The following is a 19,902-nucleotide window of genomic DNA, read 5'->3' as shown; positions in this document are numbered from 1 at the left end:
CATCTGGGGCTGCCCAGCTGCCACCATGGGGCTGGGCACTGGCTGAGACACTTTCTGCACAGAGCATGGTGGTCCTAGGGCAACTCTGGCTTTACCAGTTACTCCCCACGTGTACTTTAAAGTGGCCTCAGGCAACTTGCTTACCCTCTCTAGGCCTCAGTTTCCTCATAGGAGGGGAGGCAGGAGACATCTGAGGAGGGCAGAGAGAGGAAGTGGGGGCCCTCCCGGAGGAGGGGTAACTAGAATTGAAAGTCCACATGAATTGAACTGGAAGGGGATGTGTGTCAGAATCTTGGTCTGAACTGCCTGCCCCTGCGGCTCCAGGCCCTCCTGTGGTGGGGCCGGCACACCTGGCCTCCAAGCCTCAGTTTCCTCAACCAAATAATGGGCATGGCAGCCCCCGCCTTGGAGGGACACAGTTGTGAACTAATAACTTGACTCAACTCCCTGCCCCCCTCCCCCTCCCCAGCACACTCATGAGCCCCTGCCCTGGGATGGGCCAAGCCAAGTTGCCCTCTCCTCTTCCTGGGGACGGTTTAGCCAAGTCCCACTTCCTGTTCTGTTGGGGAGCCTGATTTTGGCACAGGTGTATTTCCAGAGACAAGGAGTGTCACCAAGTCCAAGGCCTTGGGGGGTGTCTTGGCTCCTTCCTGGAGCCCACTGGCCTCCCCCAGTCACTGCTTGGGACCTAGCAGGGGAGGAATTTCTGACCATGGGGCCAGGGGTCCTGGAGGAAGGGCTGCTGAACAGCAAAGGCCGGGCTGGCCACCAGGCTCTCCCCGGCCCTAGAAGGAGGGCAGGGTCAGAGGGAGTGTGGGGGCCTGGGAGCAGTGACAGCACAGACACCCACCCAGGGACCTTTGGGAGGTCCCAGGTCTCGAGGGCAAGGTGGATATCTCTTTCTAGGCACGGACCACCCTCCCTGCTCCTACCCTTGCCCAGAGCAAGGCCTGCTGCATTCTAACTCAGAGCCCCACTAGCCCTGGACCAGGGGCACAGGGTGCTCGTGGCCTCCAGGAGCATATGTTCCTGAGCCAGCTGTTCCACCACAGCTGCGGGGAGGATTATATTCTATCCACCACCCTGCATGCACATCTTCAATTACAGAAGTGAAACAAAGCTTATGGAACAGAGCTTACCCTTACAAAATACTGTGGTCTAGTCTATCTTATTTCATTTTTTTTAAATGCTGGTTTCTTTATTCATAATTGCTCCAAACTGGAAACAACCCAATTATCTGTCAACTGGTGAATGGATAAACAAATGCGGTCTATTTGTAAAAAGGAATCCTGCTTTGCAGTGAAAATGAACAAACCACAAATACATACAACACCATGGGTGAATTTCACAGACGTTACGGTGAGTCAAAGAATCCTCATACAACGGGTACACACTGTATGATTCCATTTATGTGAAGTTCTAGGACAGGCAAAGTGAATCTGTGGTGACAGGAAGCGGATCAGTGGTTGCCTGGGGCAGGAGGGTTGATGCGGAAGGGGCACTAAGGAACATTTGGAGGTGATGGAAATGTCCTGTATCATGATTGATGGGTACATGGGTCAAAGCTTATAGAATCAGATACTAAAAATGGGTGCATTGCACTGGATGACAATTTTTCATAAAAGGAAGAAAATGCTGGTTGTTCCATAAATTGATTTCATGACCAACTCACGAATCAGTGGCCCACCATTTGGACTGTGCTGACACCTGTAGAGAAGAGGGGCAGGAAAACACAGATGTGCATGAAGGGGACCTGACTATACTGGCAACATGGAGAGATTGCTTTGGGAAATGAAGTTTGGGGGGAGCATGAGAGAAGTTAATCAAAAGAGGTGAGGGGAGAGATGGGTGCAGGCAGGGGAGTTGCAGGAGGAAGACCCTGAGGTGGGACTGGGGGCCCTTGTGGCCCAGGTGCCTCTGGGGCGGGGTCTCTGTCGATTCTGTTCTGTGATGGACCCCCAGTGCATGACACGTAGTAGACTTTCAGTGAATGAATGAATGAGAGAATAGCGAGCGCTGAGAATAAGGGAGGGTAGTGTCAGGCGAGGCTGGGGCTGGGCAGCCAAGACTGTGAGGGGCTTGAGGCCATGGGGAGTCCACTGGCGTTACTCCCAGAGCGCTGGGAACCGGCTCCTCAGCGAGCCTGGCAGGACCCCAGCTGCACTGGAAGAGCTCTGGGAAGTCACGTGCTCCTCCTGATCCAATCACTGTGCTCAGAAATGCCTCACATTGATTGGCTGAGATCTGGTTCCTGATTAATTCGGGGAAGACACACGCACCCTGGAGCCAGGGTCACTCCAACCCCGACCTGGGCAGCTGCCTTCTCCTGCTGCTTCCCACCTTAAGTGGAGTGGACATGGTAAAAAGCTGTGAGGTCCTCCATATGCAGAAAGCAGAGTGAAGCAAAGAAAACTCACCAGCCCAGCTTTTAGCAGCCACTGCTGCCTGCACAGCACCCATCCGCTCCCCAGACCTGTTACTCTGCACCCACAGCTTTGCTTTCTGGTTCTGCAAAATGGGCCCATGCTGTACCCTCCATCTGCCACCTGCTTTTGCATCAGCCATGTCCCTAACAGCTTTTCACTCCCGAATCTGGCCCCAGGGTGGGGGTTGCTCTCAGGTATCCCCAGTTATGAACACTGGGTGCCCATGTAGGCCAGGGAGAGAGCTCCCCACACTGCACCAGGTGAGCCTGGGGGGGGACCTCCACCCTCCTGCCGTGTGGAGAGCTGCCACCATGCCCAGCCCCCTCTCAGGGGAGGACCCACCCAGCAGCTGCTTCTTTCCCTGTTTCCCCAGCTCCGCAAGCCTGCAGCTTCTCTCCCAAAGGCCCCTCTCCAGGAATAACAATAGCGACCATTGTGCCTGCCATGCACTGCTCCAAGTTTGGACACACGGAACTCATTTATCCCCTAAAACAGCAGGTTTTAGTACAGTCATCCCTGTTTACACGTGAGGACATGGAGTAGGGAGTGACGACTCCTCAGTCGAGAGCCAACCTGTGGCAGGGCTGAATTCACACCTAGAGTCCAGTCCCCAGTCCCTGCTCCAACCACTGGGCTGTCAGCCTCCTACTGTCCATTTGCCACCCAGCCAATGAGTGTCTTGACGGCCCCATCTGACCACAACACTCTCTGTTGGAAACGCTCCCTTGGTTAGAAATACCGTGTGATTCAGCAATTCCACTTCTAGACATACACCCAAAAGAGTTGAAAGCAGGGACACGAACAGGTATTTGCACACCCATTTTCACAGCAGCATTGTTCACAACAACCAAAAGGTGGAAAAAACCCAAATGTTCATTGACAGAAGAATGGATAAACAACGTGGTATATTCATACGATGGAATATATTCAGCCTTAAAAAGGAAGGAAATTCTGACTGATGCTACAACATGGGTATGCTAAGAGAAATAAACCAGTCACGAAAGGACAAAGCCTCTATGATCCTTCTTATGTGAGGTACCTAGAGTAGTTAAATTCTTAGAGACAGAAAGTGGAATGGTGGTTACCAGGGGCTGAGGAAGGGGAGAATGGAAGTTATTGTTTATGGGTATCGAGTTTAGTTTTGCAAGATGAAAGAGTTCTGTGGATGGGTGGTGGTGATGGTTACACAACAATATGTATTACTTAATGCCACTGAACTGCACACTTTAAAATGGTAAATTTTAGGGCCGGCCCGTGGCTTAGCGGTTAAGTGCCCGTGCTCCGCTACTGGCGGCCCAGGTTCAGATCCCAGGCGCGCACTGATGCACCACTTCTCTGGCCATGCTGAGGCCGCGTCCCACATACAGCAACTAGAAGGACGTGCAACTATGACATACAACTATCTACTGTGGCTTTGGGGAAAAAAAGGGGAAAAAAAGGAGGAGGATTGGCAACAGATGTTAGCTCAGGGCCAGTCTTCCTCAGCGAGAAGAGGAGGATTAGCATGGATGTTAGCTCAGGGCTGATCTTCCTCACACACACACAAAAAGGTAAATTTTATGTATTATTTTTACCACAATTAAAAAAAATAATCAAACAACAAGGGGTCCCTTGGCTCTGCATTGCCCCCACAGCAGGACTAGCCACATAATTTGAGGAGCCCAGTGTAAAATGAAACCGTGGAGCCCCTTGTTCAAAAATTAAGAATTTCAAGATGACAACAGCAGAGCATTAAACTAAACGTGGTTCTCTTCTGGGTGAAGGACCCCTTGGAATCACAGGTCCCAGCCCAAGCAGCAGGCCTTCCCCCAGGCCCTAGGCCCCGTCCTCCTCTGAAGCTGCTCTTCTGGGGTCCTCCTGTGAGGGACTTTCTTTCAGATTGCTGAAGGGCCCCAGACTTCTGGCCTCTGGGACTTTGTCTATGCTGTTCCTTCAGCACGAAATGCCCTTCCCAGCAGTTTCCCACATTTTCAGCTCCCGGCTAAGCCCTACTTAATCCGGAACGCGGTAGTCAATGTAGGCTGCTCAGCTTGGGTGGGGCCACTCAGTCATGTCCTGCGCAGCCCAGCACCAGCCGCGGTCTGCCCATACAGCGGCTCCTTGGGCTTTAGATGACTGAGTCAACTCAACTCAAGTCACCACGTTTTATTCAGAATAATGACAGTCGCCACCAAGTAGTCGGCACCTGCTGCATCCCAAGGCTCCTGTGGCCTTTCTGCAAACACGAGGAGTCGCACCCATGTGACAAGGGCGGGAAGGGGCGCAGAAAGGCGAGGCACAAGCCCGCGGACACCTGCCAGCGGGCACGCGGGGACCCGCAGGAGCCATGGGCACGGGCTGGAGGCCTGCGGGGCTTTCGGGGGCCGCCCTCACCCCCCCCAGAGTCTCCGCCTTCAGGGGCGCTGGCAGGGCTTTTCCTCTCCAGTGCGCCCATTTGCCTGGTGGGGAGACTGAGGCCCGGCCTGGGTGACAGGGCGAGTCTGAGCCCCCGGAGCGCCGGGGCCCGCGGGCGCCCCCCGGGTCGGGACGGGCAGCCTGCCCGGGCCGCGCCCCGCTCGCCGGTCCCGCGCTGTGTGGCCCCGGACCAGCCGCGGCCTCTCGCCGGCCTCCTGCACTCCGATGGCGGCGCCCAGGCCACCGTCGGGCCGCTTCCCACCTGCCGCCCACCCCCGGCTGGGTCCTCGCTGCCCACGCGGAGGAGAAATCCCGCCGGCGGCCGGAGGAGGAGGAGGGCCCGGACAGCCGGGACGCGTAGTCATGGTGACCGCGAGAGACAAAGACCCGGCGGCGCGGCGGTGGGGGCGGCGGGAGGAGACCCCCGAGGCCTAGCGGAGACCCCCGTGGAGGCCTCGTGGCCCGGCCGCGGTGAGCCCTGGCCTTCGGGTGGCCCTGGGCCTGTCTCGCTCTCTCTGGGCCTCAGTTTCCTTGTCTGGACAACGGGGGCGGGGTCCCAGCGGCTCCTCCGGCTTCTCGCTGGGTTTGGCTGTTCTTTTCTTTCCTTTCGCCTCTTTCTCGGCAAAAATAAATCAGTCTGGAAGGTGCTCCTAAGGGAAGGCTGGGGAGAGTGTGCTGAGTTCTGAGCGGCCCAGCCTCCTCCCTCCACCGTAAGAGGAGGAGACTGAGGCCTGGCAGGGGGACGGGAGCGTCACCGGGCACCTGTTGAGGCCCAAGGCAGCCCCTCCCAGCTCGGGGCCAGGCTGTGGGGGCAGGGGGAGTGACACGGGTGATCCTTCTCTCTTGGCCTGGCCCTGCCTCAGCACCTGCCACCACCCAAGGGGCCCGACAGGACTAGGCACTGTTGCCTGCTGGCAGAGGCCCAAGTCACCCCACTTCTGAGGGCACACGTGTGCCCTTCTGGTGAGTAGGCAAGACCCTCTGCTGGGCCCCCTGGCTCCTTCCCAAGAGCCCTGTTAGTCTGCAGTCATGCTGGGGGACACTGGTCATCTCCTTTGCCCCAAGCTCGGCCTCAGTTTCCCCATCTGTAAAAGGGGGTGAGCAGAGTTTTAGACTCCAGCCTCTCACATGCCTAGGATCTCCAGGGTCTTGTTCCAGTCACCGTCGGCTGGTCTGAGGTGCAGAGGGCCCTGGGCCTCTCTGGGCCTGTGTGCCACCCTGGGCACCTGAGGAGTGTCTGCAGGTAGCTGGTGGTCTCCTTCCAATCCCAGCCTGCTTGCGCTAGACTCTAAGTCAGAGGACAGATCAGTGAGGGTGGGGCCTGGTCCCAGCCCCCCAGAGCCCATGGAGCCAGGACAGGCAGAGAAGGCAAGGTTCGGTGTCAACAAGCTCCCCGCCTGTGGGGCTCTGGGCTTGATTTCCTCACCTGACACCCCGGGGGTGATTCTGACCAGTGGGGATGAGGATGGAGTGGAGAGGGCATTCCTAATGGGGCAGGGAAGAGTGACAGGTCACTCTGGGGGGGCATCAAAGAGGCCCAGCCAGCCTGCTGGTCCAGCCCACCCACAGGACAGATGGGCCCACTGAGGGCACCAGGACCCTCTGCCAGGTGTGACCTCATCCCTGCAGGTGGCCTGAGGCAGGTCCTGCCCATGTTCTCTCACTAGGAAGCAGGATCTGGCCGACTGTAGCAGCCCGTGGTGTAGATAAACAGCGTCAGACAGCGAGTGTCCTCTGCCCTGCAATTCCCCCCACCCACCACAGCCCTCAGGCTCCCTGGATCCCGGTTCCTAGGCTGGCGGGCTCCTTTTCCCTTCACACTCTGGCCCCCTGAACCCTGCTTGGAGTGTCTAGGAGCTGCCTGTGATATCATGGGGGCCCCTGTGGGCCCTAGCAGCCCCTGCCCACCCCAGGGGCAGGAGTCTTTGAAGGGGCTTTGGGGGGCAGCCCTGCCATGGACTGGTCAGCCAATCAACAAGCTGCAGCATCACCCAGCGCACGGGGTGAGTGTGGGGAGGCAGGGAGGGCCACACAGATGATGGGAGGATGGGAGGGCCCTGCCCTGTCCTCCAGCCAACCCCTCCCCACATCGGGGGCAGCCCTGGGCCCCCATTCCCCACTCCACCACTAAGGCCAGCCTCCCTGAGCATAATATCTCCAAGCGCTCTGGTCCCAACTGCGAAGAGGAAGATCTCACCGTCGCATCGCTTCTATGGAGACTCAGGAAATACCCACGATGTGGCCCTGCCTACCTTATTCATGCTGGAATGGAGAGAGCAACCTGGGTCACCCAGGCCTGCATGGTCAAGGTGGGCTCTGTGGCTGACAGTGCCCTCCGACTGAGCCTGAAGCCTAGACTGAGATACGTTAGAAGGAGCAGGAAGGGCATTCAGGCAGGGGGTACAGCCTGAGCAAAGGTGCCCTGACCTGTTGGCAGCAGCAGAGAGATGGGCCTGCCTGAAACAGAGACTTCAAGTTGGGTAGAGTCAGGGCCGAGGCTGCAGGACAGCCTCCAGTCCACAGGACGGTGGTGGGAATGGGGGTCTCAAGCAGCCCCTCCTGCCTGCTCAGCCATCCAGTCCCAGAATTTGTTCATAGGGGTCAAATGTATATGCTGGGTTTTCCTTGTGTATAATTTGTGATTCAGTCTTCCAGAAAGAATTAGCAACAGACTACAGAAAGTCAGAAACAATCAACTCATAACAATAGGAATAGATAATGTTGAACAATCAGGAACGTGAGGAGACATGCATTTACCCAATTCCAGGGCATTAATAATGGGTAACTGAGAATCAAATGTAGCTATGAGTTTCCTGGCAGGCAAGGCATAAAGGGAATGAGAATGGGCTGAAGGAACCTCATGATTTGATCAAGGGGAGCATATCAGGCAGTTAGGAGACCCATACTTATTCCCAGAAAGCAGCTCTCCAATAAACTTATACCCCAAACCTCGGACAGCAGATGTTTTCCATGGGAGGGCCTCTGGGAACAGACCAGAAACAGCTGTGAGCTGGGCAGGCACATTTGGAGTCCCAACTGCTGTGTGGTCCCAGGGTGTTTTGTCCTCTGTGGACCCTGGGCCAAGGCTACCCCACCTCTGCTGTTCCGGGTATCAGGCGCTCAAGACCCCCACGGCAGGTCAGCAGGAATGCTGCCCTGGAGCCACACGCTGGCTCACATGGCACCCCCGCCCCTGCTTCCCAAGTCGGCCCCTGGAGGAGCAGGAGTGGGCTTGCCTCTCCACACTGCAGGGGGTCTGAGGGCAGAGGCTGTGCGCAGCCTGGGCCCTCTTGGGCCTTTGCACATGCTCTTCCCAGTGCCTGGAATGCCCTGCCCACCCTTGTCTGCCCGGCAAACGTCTCATTGTTCTTTACCTCTCAGTTCACAGATCTCCTCCTCCAGCCCATGTGTTGACCCTGACGGCATCCTTGCTGCATCCAGTTGGTACTGTCCCTTTACTGGTCTGTCTCCCCTGACAGCCCCGTAAAAGGACACTCCTAGGGTGGGGACAGTGTCTCTGTCCCTCTAGGTCCCAATCAGGTTGGGCTGGCACTGAGTGAGCTGGGCCTGGCGTGTTTGCAGAACAGTCTAATAGAGAGTGTCCTCTCTGAGTAGGAAAAAGCCTTAGGTTCATCATCCCCATCGTGCAGATGGGGAAACTGCGGCCCTGCGATGGTAAATGATGGGGCCCGAGGCTGCCCGTGAAGCCAGAGCTGGGCCTGCAGCCAGAGTAGTTCCCTTGGGTGGGAAAGTGGCACTGAGGTTTAGAGGGCAGCTCTAGGGTCTGCCTCCTTGGGTTCGAGTCCCTGCTCTGCACTTTCTCACCTTGTGGTCCTGAGCGTGTCACTTCTCCCTCTGGACTTCAGATTACTCCTGTGCACAAAGGGGACAATGACGGGATGATGGCTCCCTGGGAGTCAACGGGTCAATCCATGGAAGCACTTGGCAAGTGCTCAGCTGGGTTAACTCTGACTAGTACAGCTTTGGTTACTGCCTCCTTGACCTCACCCCCTCCCGCAGCCAGAGGCAGAGCCAGGGGCCTCTCTGCCCCCCTCCCTCCTCTCCTGTCTGTGGTCCAGCAGCAGGGACTGGGACCAACTAGACAAGTTGGAGAAGGCATTCCCAGTGAGGGAACGCAGTGAAGCAGAGGAGGGATGGGATCGTGCAGGGACCGTTTGGAGACGTTCTGGGAACAAGTAGGGGTCAGGTTCCTTCTTCAGGAGCCCCAGGCACGCACGTGGTAGGAGTGGCCGGCCAGGACCAGACCACAAAGGGCCTCCAATGCCAGGCTGAGGAGCTTGCCTTTCGCCTGGAAGTGGCTGGGAATGGTTGAAGGTGTGGAGCTGGGAAGGGCCGTGGTCACATAACTTGGGAGCTGGACTGGAGGGTCTAGTGGAGGCTGAGCAAGCGGTGCAGTGGCCTCCGGGGCGAGGGTGGGCGTCGGGCTGGCCCCAGCACCTGGCTCAGGACTGCACAGAGCAGGCCTTGATGAATGAATGAAGGAATGAATGGATGGATGAGACATGTCCTGGGATGGAGCCACCCAAGTGGTGGGCCCACCTGTGCTGTGTGCGCTGCAGCCCTGGAGAAACTGCCTTGGGATGGGCTCTGCCCATGGCCATGATTCCCTCAGCCCCAGGTGGAGCCTGGGGGAAGGGTGGAGCTGTGTCCTTGGCCGAACTGGGAAATCACCGAAGTTCTGTCATGTCATGGCCGCAATTATATTTGGGGACTCAGCTGCCCCTGCACAGCAGCGACCAGGCAGTCTCTCGGGGAAGCCTCAGCTGTCCTCCTGGGCGGGACAGGTGGAGCAGGGGGGGCCGCCCCTGCACTCACTCAGGACCTCTCAGACCACTGGGTGGCCCAGGGCCCGGGACCCACGATGGTCAGAGTCCCCACTCCCGGGAGTGGGGGACTGAGGCCAGGGTGGGTGGCCAGCCCTGCTGCCGTGGGCTGTGAGGTCGGGGCAAGTCACTTCCTCTTTCTGGGTTGTATCATACAGGACGGGCTAGGGTATGTGATGGTAACAAACAACCCCAGAATCTTTTTTTTTTATTGCTTCAGATTTTTTTTATATAATAGCTTTATTGAGATATAATTTACACACTGTAAAATTCACCCATTTAGAATGTACGATTCAGTGATTGTTAGTATATTCACAAAGTTGTGCAACCATGGCAGTTTTAGAACATTTTCATCACCCCAAAAAGAAACATTTTACCCATTAGAAATCACTGTTTCCCCACGCCCCTCAGCCACTGGAAACCACTAATCTTTCTGTCTCTATAGATTTGTCTATCCTGGATATTTCATCTAAATGGAATCATAATACGTGGCCTTTTGTGACTAATTTCTTTCACTGAGCATAATGTTTTCAAGGTTCATCCACATTATACTTCATCGCTTTTTATGGTTGAATAATATTCCATCATATGGATAGACCACATTTTGTTTATTCATTCATCGGTTGATGGGCATTAAGTTGTTTCTTCTTTTTAGCTATTATGAATAATGCTGTTATGATCATTTGTGTACAGGTTTTTGTGTGGACACGTTTTCATTTCTCTTGGTGTACACCTAGAAGTGGGACTTCTGGGTCTTATGGTGACTCCATGTTTAACTTTTTGAGGAACTGCCAGATGCTTTTCAAAATGGCTGTACCATTTTACATTCCCACCAGCAGTATATGAGGGTTCCCGTTTCTCTGCATCCTTACCAATGCTTGTTATTATCTGTCTTTTTGATAATAGCCATCCTATCCTACTGGGTGTGAAGTGGTATCTCCCTGTGGGTTTTTTTTGTGAGGAAGATCAGCCCTGAGCTAACATCCGATGCTGATCCTCCTCTTTTTTTGCTGAGGAAGATTGGCCCTGAGCTAAGATCTGTGCCCATCTTTCTCTACTTTATATGGTTCGCCGCCACAGCATGGCGTGACAAGTGGTGTGTCGGTGCACGCCTGGGATCTGAACCAGCGAACCCCAGGCCTCCAAATCCTAGCGTGCGCACTTAACTGCTTGCACCGCCCACAGGGGCCCCTTCTCCCTGTGGTTTTGATTTGCATTTCCCTCATGACTAATGATGGTAAGCATCTTTTGATGTGTTGATTGGCCATTTACATATCTTCTTTGGAGAAATGTCTATTCAGATCCTCTGCCTATTTTTTAAAAGGTAGACTTTATCTTTTAGGTTCACAACAAAATTGAGTGAAAGGTAGAGATTTCCCATATCTCCCAGCCCCGTCCATTTCTTTAATGGCACAACACAACAAGGGTCATTTTCTTGCTGTTGCTTCATGGGCCGGCAGGGGCTCTGCTCCAAGTGTCCTCACTCCAGGACCCAGGCTGATGGAGCTTCACTGGTCGCCATGGTGGGAGAAGAGGAAGAAGAAGTGTTAAGTCACCTGCTGGCTCTTACAGCTTCACCCAGAGATAATACATGTCACATCCACTCACATTTCAGGGGCAAAGTGAGTCACCAGCCTTGCCTAACTCCAAGGAGACATGCAGTCCTCCCATGTGCCTGGAAGGAGAGGATGTGACTATTTGTGACACTCTTAATGACTCACAGGAGTTAAATAAGGTTCCTTCCTGCAGGACTTCTCAGTGCCTTTACTGCACTGTCGTCTACTGTCCCTCTCTGGAGGGAGAGGGATGCAGCAGGCAGAGCAGCCCAGACTTACCTGACCGAGGAGTCCTTTTCTCCTAGAGCATATCACAGGGTGAGTGTCCCTGGAATCCCCTCTGGGAACCACTGCCTTGGCTGGTGGCCACTTCCTGGAGCAGAGGTGGGCAAACTTTTTGGAAAATGCCAGATAGTAAATATTATAGGCTTTTCAAGCCATAAGAACCAACTACTCACTTCTGCTGCTGTAGCGCAAAAGCAGCCACACGTAACATGTCAACAATAGACACTGAAACTTGAATTCCATATAGTTTTCCTGTGTCACAAAATAGTCTTCTTCTTTTGATTTTTTTCAACATTTAAAAATGTAACACTGGGGCCGGCCTGGTGACGCAGCAGTTAAGTTCGCACGTTCTGCTTCGGCAGCCTGGGGTTCGCTGGTTGGAATCCTGGGCGCGGACCTACTCACTGCTCATCAAGCCATGCTGAGGCAGCGTCCCACACAGAAGACCTACAACTCTACAACTATGATACACACTATGTACTGGGGCTTTGGGGAGAAAAAAGAAAAAAAGTGGAAAAATTGGCAACAGGCATTAGAGCAGGGCCAATCTTCCTCAAAAAAAAATTCTATTAAAAAAAAAAATGTAACACCATTCTTAGTTCACGGGCTGTACAAAAACTGGTGGTGGGCCAGATTTGGCTGCTGGGCAGTAGCTTGCTCATCCTTATCCTAGAGGATAAAGCCCTGACCCCTTCACCTGGCACTCAAGCTCCTTCATGTTCCTGAGCCTCATCTGTCACCACATCTCCACACAGAACCCGGGCTCGGGCCATGGTGGATGGTTTTCCAGGAACAAACCACATTCTTTCAGTCCCCGGGGCCTTTGCACAGGCTGTTCCTCCTGCTGGGGATGTCCTTCCAGCTCTTCTCAGTTTGGGAACCTGAGGCCTCTCTTGACCTGGGTAGAATGAGAAGCTTCTATCACTGTTGGCTCCTTCACTCCAAAGGTGCCCTTGCTTCGTTGTATTCTGATTTTTTATCGATGTATTTGTCTTTCCTCAACTAGGCCACGAGCTTCTGGAGGATGGGGACTTTGTCCTCCTGACTTCTGATCTCCAAGCCCAAGGGAGGGAGACCTGGCATGGAGGAAGGCCGCTGAAGAGTGCAGGAAACGGGCCTAGGTCAGAGGGGTGCTTCACAGGGGGACCCCACCTGGGCGATGGTGCCAAGGTGGGGATGACTTTGGAATGCTGGAGGGAGCTGGAGACCAGCCTGCTGCAGCTGGGTTGCAGAGGGGTCTGAACGGCAGGGTGACATGAGACACACGTCGAGTTTTAGGGTGATGCTAGGGAAGGGAGACTTGGTGCAGTTCAGCAGTAAGGAGCCATGGGGGGGGTCTTGAGTAGAGGAGTGGCTTAATGAGTTTGATGTTTGGGGTGAGGTCCCTTGCAGGGACATAGCTCCCACCTCTGTCCTGGTCAGGTCCAGCCCTTCCAGCCCTTCTCCACTGACCCTTAGACCGGTGGGGTCTATGAGAAAATAGAGGGCCCTTCCCAGCTGTCGAGGCCCCATCCTGGCACTTCTCAGAGGTGTCCAGATGAGAGTCCTGAACCAGCAGTCAGAAGGTCCAGGTTTGAGTTCTGGTTCTGCCCATCCAACTTCCTGCAGGATCTTGAACAAGTCACTTCCCCTCTTGGGGCCTCAATTTCCACATCTGTCAAATGAGAGCAATAACTCTTGTGCTGGAGGCCGCCTGGGGTTGCTCTGAGGGTCAAATAAAGCCTGGTCTCAAAGGGACTGTGACAAGCAGAGAGCGACCTTGATGCAAAATCCTGTGGCCGTGCCCCCAGCACCTGGTGCAACGTGGGCACGCGAGGCATGTGGAGCTGACGTGAAGAACGGAGGAGGCCTGAGAGGGGTCTGAATGCAAGTGGCTCAGGTCTCTCAGATGGTTCCTAAAGAACCACCTTGACCCCAGCAGCACCCGCACATGCTGCGTCGCCCCCATCCTCTAGGACCTGGGCGTTGAAGCTTCCTGCGGCAGATAACATCTGGACCTGAATGTGAGCCGGAAGCCCTCTCACTTTACAAATGGAGAAACTGAGACCAGAGAGGTCTAGGGACAGCCTCAGGGGCTCTCAGCAGCCAGAGGCTGAGCCAGTCCTGGCCCAGGCTCAGGGCTCCACTGCCCTCTCCCCTGGGGGTTCCACCTGGACACTCCCCGGCAGCGCCCGGAGAGTCTCGGTCGCCGTGCCCTCTCCCCAGGAGACACAGATGCCAGGATGTGTGGGGAGTTGGTGCCGCTAATTAGTCACGTCATTTTTGGCATCTCACACAGCCTCGGGGAATTGGAGAATGTCATTGTCAAAGTATTTTTGAATATTTGCCTTCTCAGCAAGAAGATGCTGTGAGAACACTCTGTCTTCCATACAAGTGGATACTAACAAAAATAACAAGCACTGTGAGCTGGAAGGATCTGGGAGCTTGGGAGAGAGCCCTGGAGGAAACCCCAGTGCTGCTGGCCACAGCCCCACCACTCTGCCCCTCAGCGCCTCGGTACCCTACCCTGAAATGGCTCATTCAGTTCTCAGGTATTATGGAAGCCCACTGTGCGCCATGCACTGCTCTAGGCTCTGTCTGTGAACAAGACAGACAGGAATCCCTGCACTCAAGGGGGTGCCATCCTACAGGGAAGCCAGACAGCACCAATCAATAAAGTGTGCTAGCGGGTGACATGTGCAAAGGAGAAGATAAAGCACGTTGGGTGTGTGTGGGGTGGCCTTTTCAAGAGGGTGGTCAGGGATAGCTCACTGAGAAGGTGAGAGCTGAGTCAGGATCTGAAGGAGGTGAGGAGTGAGCCAAGGGGATCTCTGGGGAAGAGCATTCTTGGCACACAGAACAGCAGATGCAAAGGCCCTGAGGTCTGGGCATGCTTAGTTTGTTCAAGGATCAGCAGGAAGGCCAGTGGGGCTAGAGCTGAGTGGTGACACAGAGAAGGCAAGAGGGCAAGATGACAAGACAGGGTCCAAGAGGTCACTGGGGGCCTGCTTGTGTAGGGCCTTGTAAACCACAGGAAAGCCTTTGTTTTCATTCTGAGTAAAGTGGGAGCCATTGGTGGGTTTACAGCAGGGGAATGACATGATCTGGTTTCTGTTTTAAACGTATTCCTCTGGTGCCCATGGGTCAGTGGCAGAAGCAGAGACGCCAGTCGCAACAATCCAGGCAAGAGGTGATGGGCCGCACCAGGGTTGATTCTGCATGTATCTGGGGGCACAGCAGATGTTGGATGTGGAGTTTGAGGAGGAGAGGAGTCAAGGTGTCTCCAAGGTTTTGACATGAGCACATGGGAGAAGAGGTGACATGTCCTCGAGGTTGTGACATGTGTGGTGCCTAGTGGACAACCCCGGGCAGACTGGAGCAGGTGGCTGGAGCTGAGCAGCGAGTTCCAGCTGGAGACACAGATTCGGGAGCCATTGGAGTAGAGGGGTTATTTAAAGCTATGAGCCTGCCTGAGCTCAGCAAGCGGTGAGCGAGAGAAGAGGCCCAGGGCTGAGACAATAATAGCAGCGTCTCCCTCGCAGGGCAGCCGAGGTGCCTGAGCGCAGGGCCTGGCACCTGTGGGTGTTCATCTCACTATTATTATAACTGTCATGTCCGACGCTCAGGCCTCTCCATCACTGTCCATTTTCTCCTCTGGGACCTTGGGTCACAGCCCGAGGGTCCTGGGCTTGTCTTTCAGACAAGAGCTGGGGTCGGGATGCCGAGGGACCGAGTGCAGGGCGTGCAGCTCTGTCTAGACGCAGGGTCACCCTAAGCAGCCTATCACCTGCCCCGCTGTCCCCTCTGGCCCTGTAGGTGGGCCCTGGCCTTGAATTTGAAGGCTGGGCTCCAACTTTGGTCCCTCAATTCTTTTGTGTGTGTGCGTGTGGTAAAATACGTATAACATAAATTTATCATTTTAACCATTTTGAAATGTACAATTCAGTGGCATTAAGTACATTCAGTGTTGTGCAACCATCTTGACTACCTAGTTGTAGAACTTTTTCGTCAACTCAACAGGAAACCCCGTACCTATCAAACAGTCTCTCCTATTCTCCCCTCCCCCAGTGCCTGATAACCACAAATCTACTTTCTGTCTCTAAGGACTTGCCTATTCCGGACATTTTGTATACATGAAAACATACGCTATGTGACCTTTTGTGGCTGGTTTCTTTCACTCAGCATGTTTTCAAGGTTCATCCACGTGGCAGCACGTGTCCTTACATAGTTCATTCCTGTCTATGGCTTGGTTCCTCCCTTCGTGGCCAGCTCTGTGACCTCCAGTTGCACAGTCTCCCACCCTACTTCATCGAGTTGTCACGAGGACGCCTAATACACCAGGAAGTGGTGAGTCCACTTCTCACTGGGCCGAGGGGGCAGGGCTGGTGCCCGCCATGTGACCAGGAACAGTGAGCAGGGATTCCTGAGTACTTTGGGGGTCCGTGCAGTCAGGGATCACTTCTCTGCTTTCCCCGCTGCCGGATTCGGAGCCAGCTGTGCTGGTTGGCAAAGTCAGCAACCACTCACCCATCTGACTTTCGGCTTCCAAGGTTTTGTTGCTGTTGTCCGTCCTTCTGTTGTCTTAGTCCCTCTGTTTTCATTTTGGTGGGGCTTGGGGCAGGACCGAAGGTAAATGAATGGACTCCACCCTCCATCTTTCTGTTCCTTCTAAGAATTTCTGAGATTTCCAAAGCAGCGCTTTGGGACAGGCCTTACCCCCTCCTCAGAGGGGGAGCAGGGCAGAGAGGCCTGAGCAGGCAGAGGGCCACACCCAGGAGATGGAGCAGGCTGCCCAGGTCTGTCTGATTCCTCCATCTGCTCTGAAAATGTCGTGCATTTGGTAAAAGGGCCCCGACGTTATTCGTGTTGTCCCCCCACCTAAAAGGATGCCTCCTTCCTGGTCCACCAATCAAGAACCCCAAACCTTTACCAAAGCCCACTGTGTGCTAGGCCAGTGGGGGACAGATGTCAGCAAGTCAGATGCCAGGGCCGTAAGGGAGGGAGGCCAGCGAGATAGCCGGAGGGCTGAGGAGGGCCTTCGGCTGAGCCCTGTGGCTTGGGCCATGACAGTCCTTCCTGCACAAGCAGCCAGAGAGGCCTTCACCAGGCCTCACCTTCACCTGTGTCACCCCCAGCAGCCCCCCAACGTGGGCACTGCAAGGAGGACACTGAGATGTCCTCTTCTCTAGGCCAGGCACCGGCCCAGGGTGGAGCACTCCATGAGCAGGACAGACAAACGGCAGGGCCAGTGCCAGGGTGGAGGCCAGTGAGGGAGCGATAACAGACAAGAACGTAGGGTGCCATAACTGTCATTGAGATAAGGCTGAAAATGGGGCGCAGCAGGGAGGAGGCCACGGGGGGCGTGCTGGAGGTGGGGTGGTTGGGAAGGCTCCTTGAGGAGGTGACATCTGAATAAGGTGGAGGCAGCTTGTGAAGATCAGGGGAAAGGTGATCTAGGCGAGGAACAGCCCATGCAAAGTCTCGGAGGCAGGAGGTGAGGGAGAGGCCGGGAGCGGAGGTAAGGGAGAGAGGTGGGCCCCATCCCAGAGGGCTGGAGCCAGCTTTGGCTGGGCTCTGATTTTTATCCTCAGGGCAGCAGGAAGGCCCTGGGGAGTTGAAAGCTGGGAAGGACGGGATCCAGTCCGCGTTTCAAAGATGAACTCCGGTTTTCCTGTGAAGAGGGGATGGAGCCTTGGGAGGGCGTCCCAACACCCAAGCTGGGAGGCGGGGACAGCCCAGGTGTCCGCTGTGCCTGCCCTGCCCTGGGGAAGGCCCCTCAGGGCTCTCCTGAGCCTGGGCATCTTCGGGCAAAAGCTCATCCAGCTAGGCCTGGCCTGACCTATCGGGGTGACTTGTCCCCAGGACTGAATGTTTACAGAGCTCTCAGCACTGCCACTCCCTCCTCCAGGGCCATCCTTCTCCATCTGTCCGTCTGTCCGTCTCGGGGGAGTTCAGCTGGTCTGCCTTTTTCTGATCCAGCGTCCAGTGGGGGGAGAGGTGGGAGGGGGTTGTCACTCCCACTGTCACGTCTGTGGATAGAGGGTGGGTCCTCAGACAGGAAACCACACACCGGAAGGCGGTTTCTCTGTGAGAAAAGGAGCACTCCTCTCTCTGAGGGTCTGAGTGTCTGGGCACAGCCTGACAGCCAGCATCTGCCAGCCATGGGGCTCCCCAGGAAGCCAGAGCTACACGCAGCATTTATTTCCGGGCGATATGTTTACGCTCTGACTCGGGTTTTGTTGAAATGTCCCAGCCTGACCCCACAACAAAGCCAGCATGGGTGATTTAAGAAGGCCCTGCTGTGCGAGGCTCTGTGCTGAGCCGGGGGTCCCAAACACAGCGGAGCAGACCTGGCCTCAAGGCGCTTATTTTCCAGTGGGAGAAAGACAGAGCCACACAAAGGGCACTACAATCGTGATTGGTGCCAGAAAGGGGACCCGGGCTGGGACAGGGGCCTCAGGTGGTCAGGGAGGTTAGAAGGGCTCCCTGGAGGAGGTGACCAGTGAGCTGAGACACGAAGGACGGGTGGGCACAATTTGGGCCTTGTGGCCCGGTGAGAACAGTATCACTTGGGTCACCCCAGGAAGGGAGAGGTCCCCCAAACTGGGGAATCTTGAGGCAGACCTGGGGCTGCAGGACCATAGTTTCCATCGTGGAGCTATCTCTCAGCCATATTTGAGGCCTGGGGCTGCGTCTGTCTCCGTTGGTCCTCCCATATGCCTGTGGCCCCTTGAGGGAGTCACCCTGAGAGGCCCCACAGTTATCCAGACCTGTGGCCATGCCCCAAGTCCTCTTGGGGAGGCTTCTTAGATAAAAAGTAAAACATTCCTAAAGGTGTTTAAATAACAAGTGGGGCAAACTGGGCAGGAAGGGGCCTGGGCCTGATACCTCCCTCCCAAGTCCTACCCTGAGGACAGACGGGCTCAAACTCTGGTCTCTCGTCTGTATAGTGAAAGTCGCAGCTGCAAGACTCGAGTTGGGGCTGACACAACTGCACAGTGGAGACCTGACTAGACAGGGACCTGTGGGACAAGGAGCCTCAGGGTGGCCTTCCTGGCCCTGGCATCCTAGGGAAGTCAGAACTTCATCAGCAGCACCCAAAGAGGCTGGTATGGAGAGCCAGAAAGGAGACCTCAAAGATGGTAGGGAGGCTGGCTCCCCCAACACCGGGCAAATGAGGGATGCCAACAAAACAATATCTATAGAAATGCAAAGCCCGCATGTGATATATTCTTCTGTGCATCTTCTTCCTCCTCATTCTTCTTTGTTATTTAATCATCTCTATGTTTTAAACAGCTTTATTGGGATAGAATTCATATACCATACAATTTACCCATTTAAAGTGTACAGTTCTGGGCTGGCCCCGTGGCTTAGCGGTTAAGTGCGCGCACTCCACTACTGGCAGCTCGGGTTTGGATCCCAGGCGCACACCAACCCACCGCTTCTCCCGCCATGCTGAGGCCACGTCCCACATACAGCAACTAGAAGGATGTGCAACTATGACGTACAACTATCTATTGGGGCTTTGGGGGAAAAAAAGAAGGAGGATTGGCAATAGATGTTAGCTCAGAGCCGGTCTTCCTCAGCAAAAAGAGGAGGATTAGCATGGATGTTAGCTCAGGGCTGATCCTCCTCACAAAATAAATAAATAAATAAATAAATAAAGTGTACATTTCAATGGTTTTTAGTATAGTCACAGAGTTGTGCAACCATCCCCACAACCAACTTTAGAATATTTCATCACCTCAAAGAGAAACCCCACACCCATTAGCAGTCACTCCCCACTTCCCCCAGTTCCTGGCAACCAATCTACTTCCTATCTTTATACATTTGCCTGTTCTGAATATTTCACATAAGTGGAATCATATAATACATGGTCTTTTGTGACTGGCTTCTTTAATATAACATAATGTTTTCAAGGTTCATCCATGTTGTAGCCTGTATTAGTACTTCATTTCTTTTTATGGCAAATAATATTCCATCATATGGAGAGACGATATTTTGTTTATCCATCCAGTTGATGGACATTAAGTTGTTTCTTTTTGGTTATTGTGAATAATACTGCTGTGAATATTTGTTTACAAGTTTTTGTGTGGACATATATTTTCAATTATTTTGTTTATATATCTAAGAGTGGGATTGCTGGGTCATATGGTAACTCTATGTTTAACTTTTTGAGGAACTGCCAGACTGTTTTCCAAAGCAGCTACACCATTTCATATTCCCACCAGCAGTTTGAGGGTTCCACTTTCTCCACATCCTCACTAACACTTATTATTATCTCTCTTTTTTATTCTAGCCATCCCAGTGGGCAGCTATCTCATTGTAGTTTTGATTTTCATTTCCCTGATGGCTAATGTTGAGCATCTTTTCACACACTTATCTGCCATTTGTGTATCTTCTTTGGAGAAATGTCTA

Source organism: Ceratotherium simum, chromosome 24, assembly GCF_057802395.1.
Source record: "Ceratotherium simum simum isolate JZ-2026a chromosome 24, ASM5780239v1, whole genome shotgun sequence".
Taxonomy (NCBI): Eukaryota; Metazoa; Chordata; class Mammalia; order Perissodactyla; family Rhinocerotidae; genus Ceratotherium; species Ceratotherium simum.
The sequence above is the reverse complement of the archived record's forward strand: the minus strand, read 5'-3'. Positions refer to the sequence as shown.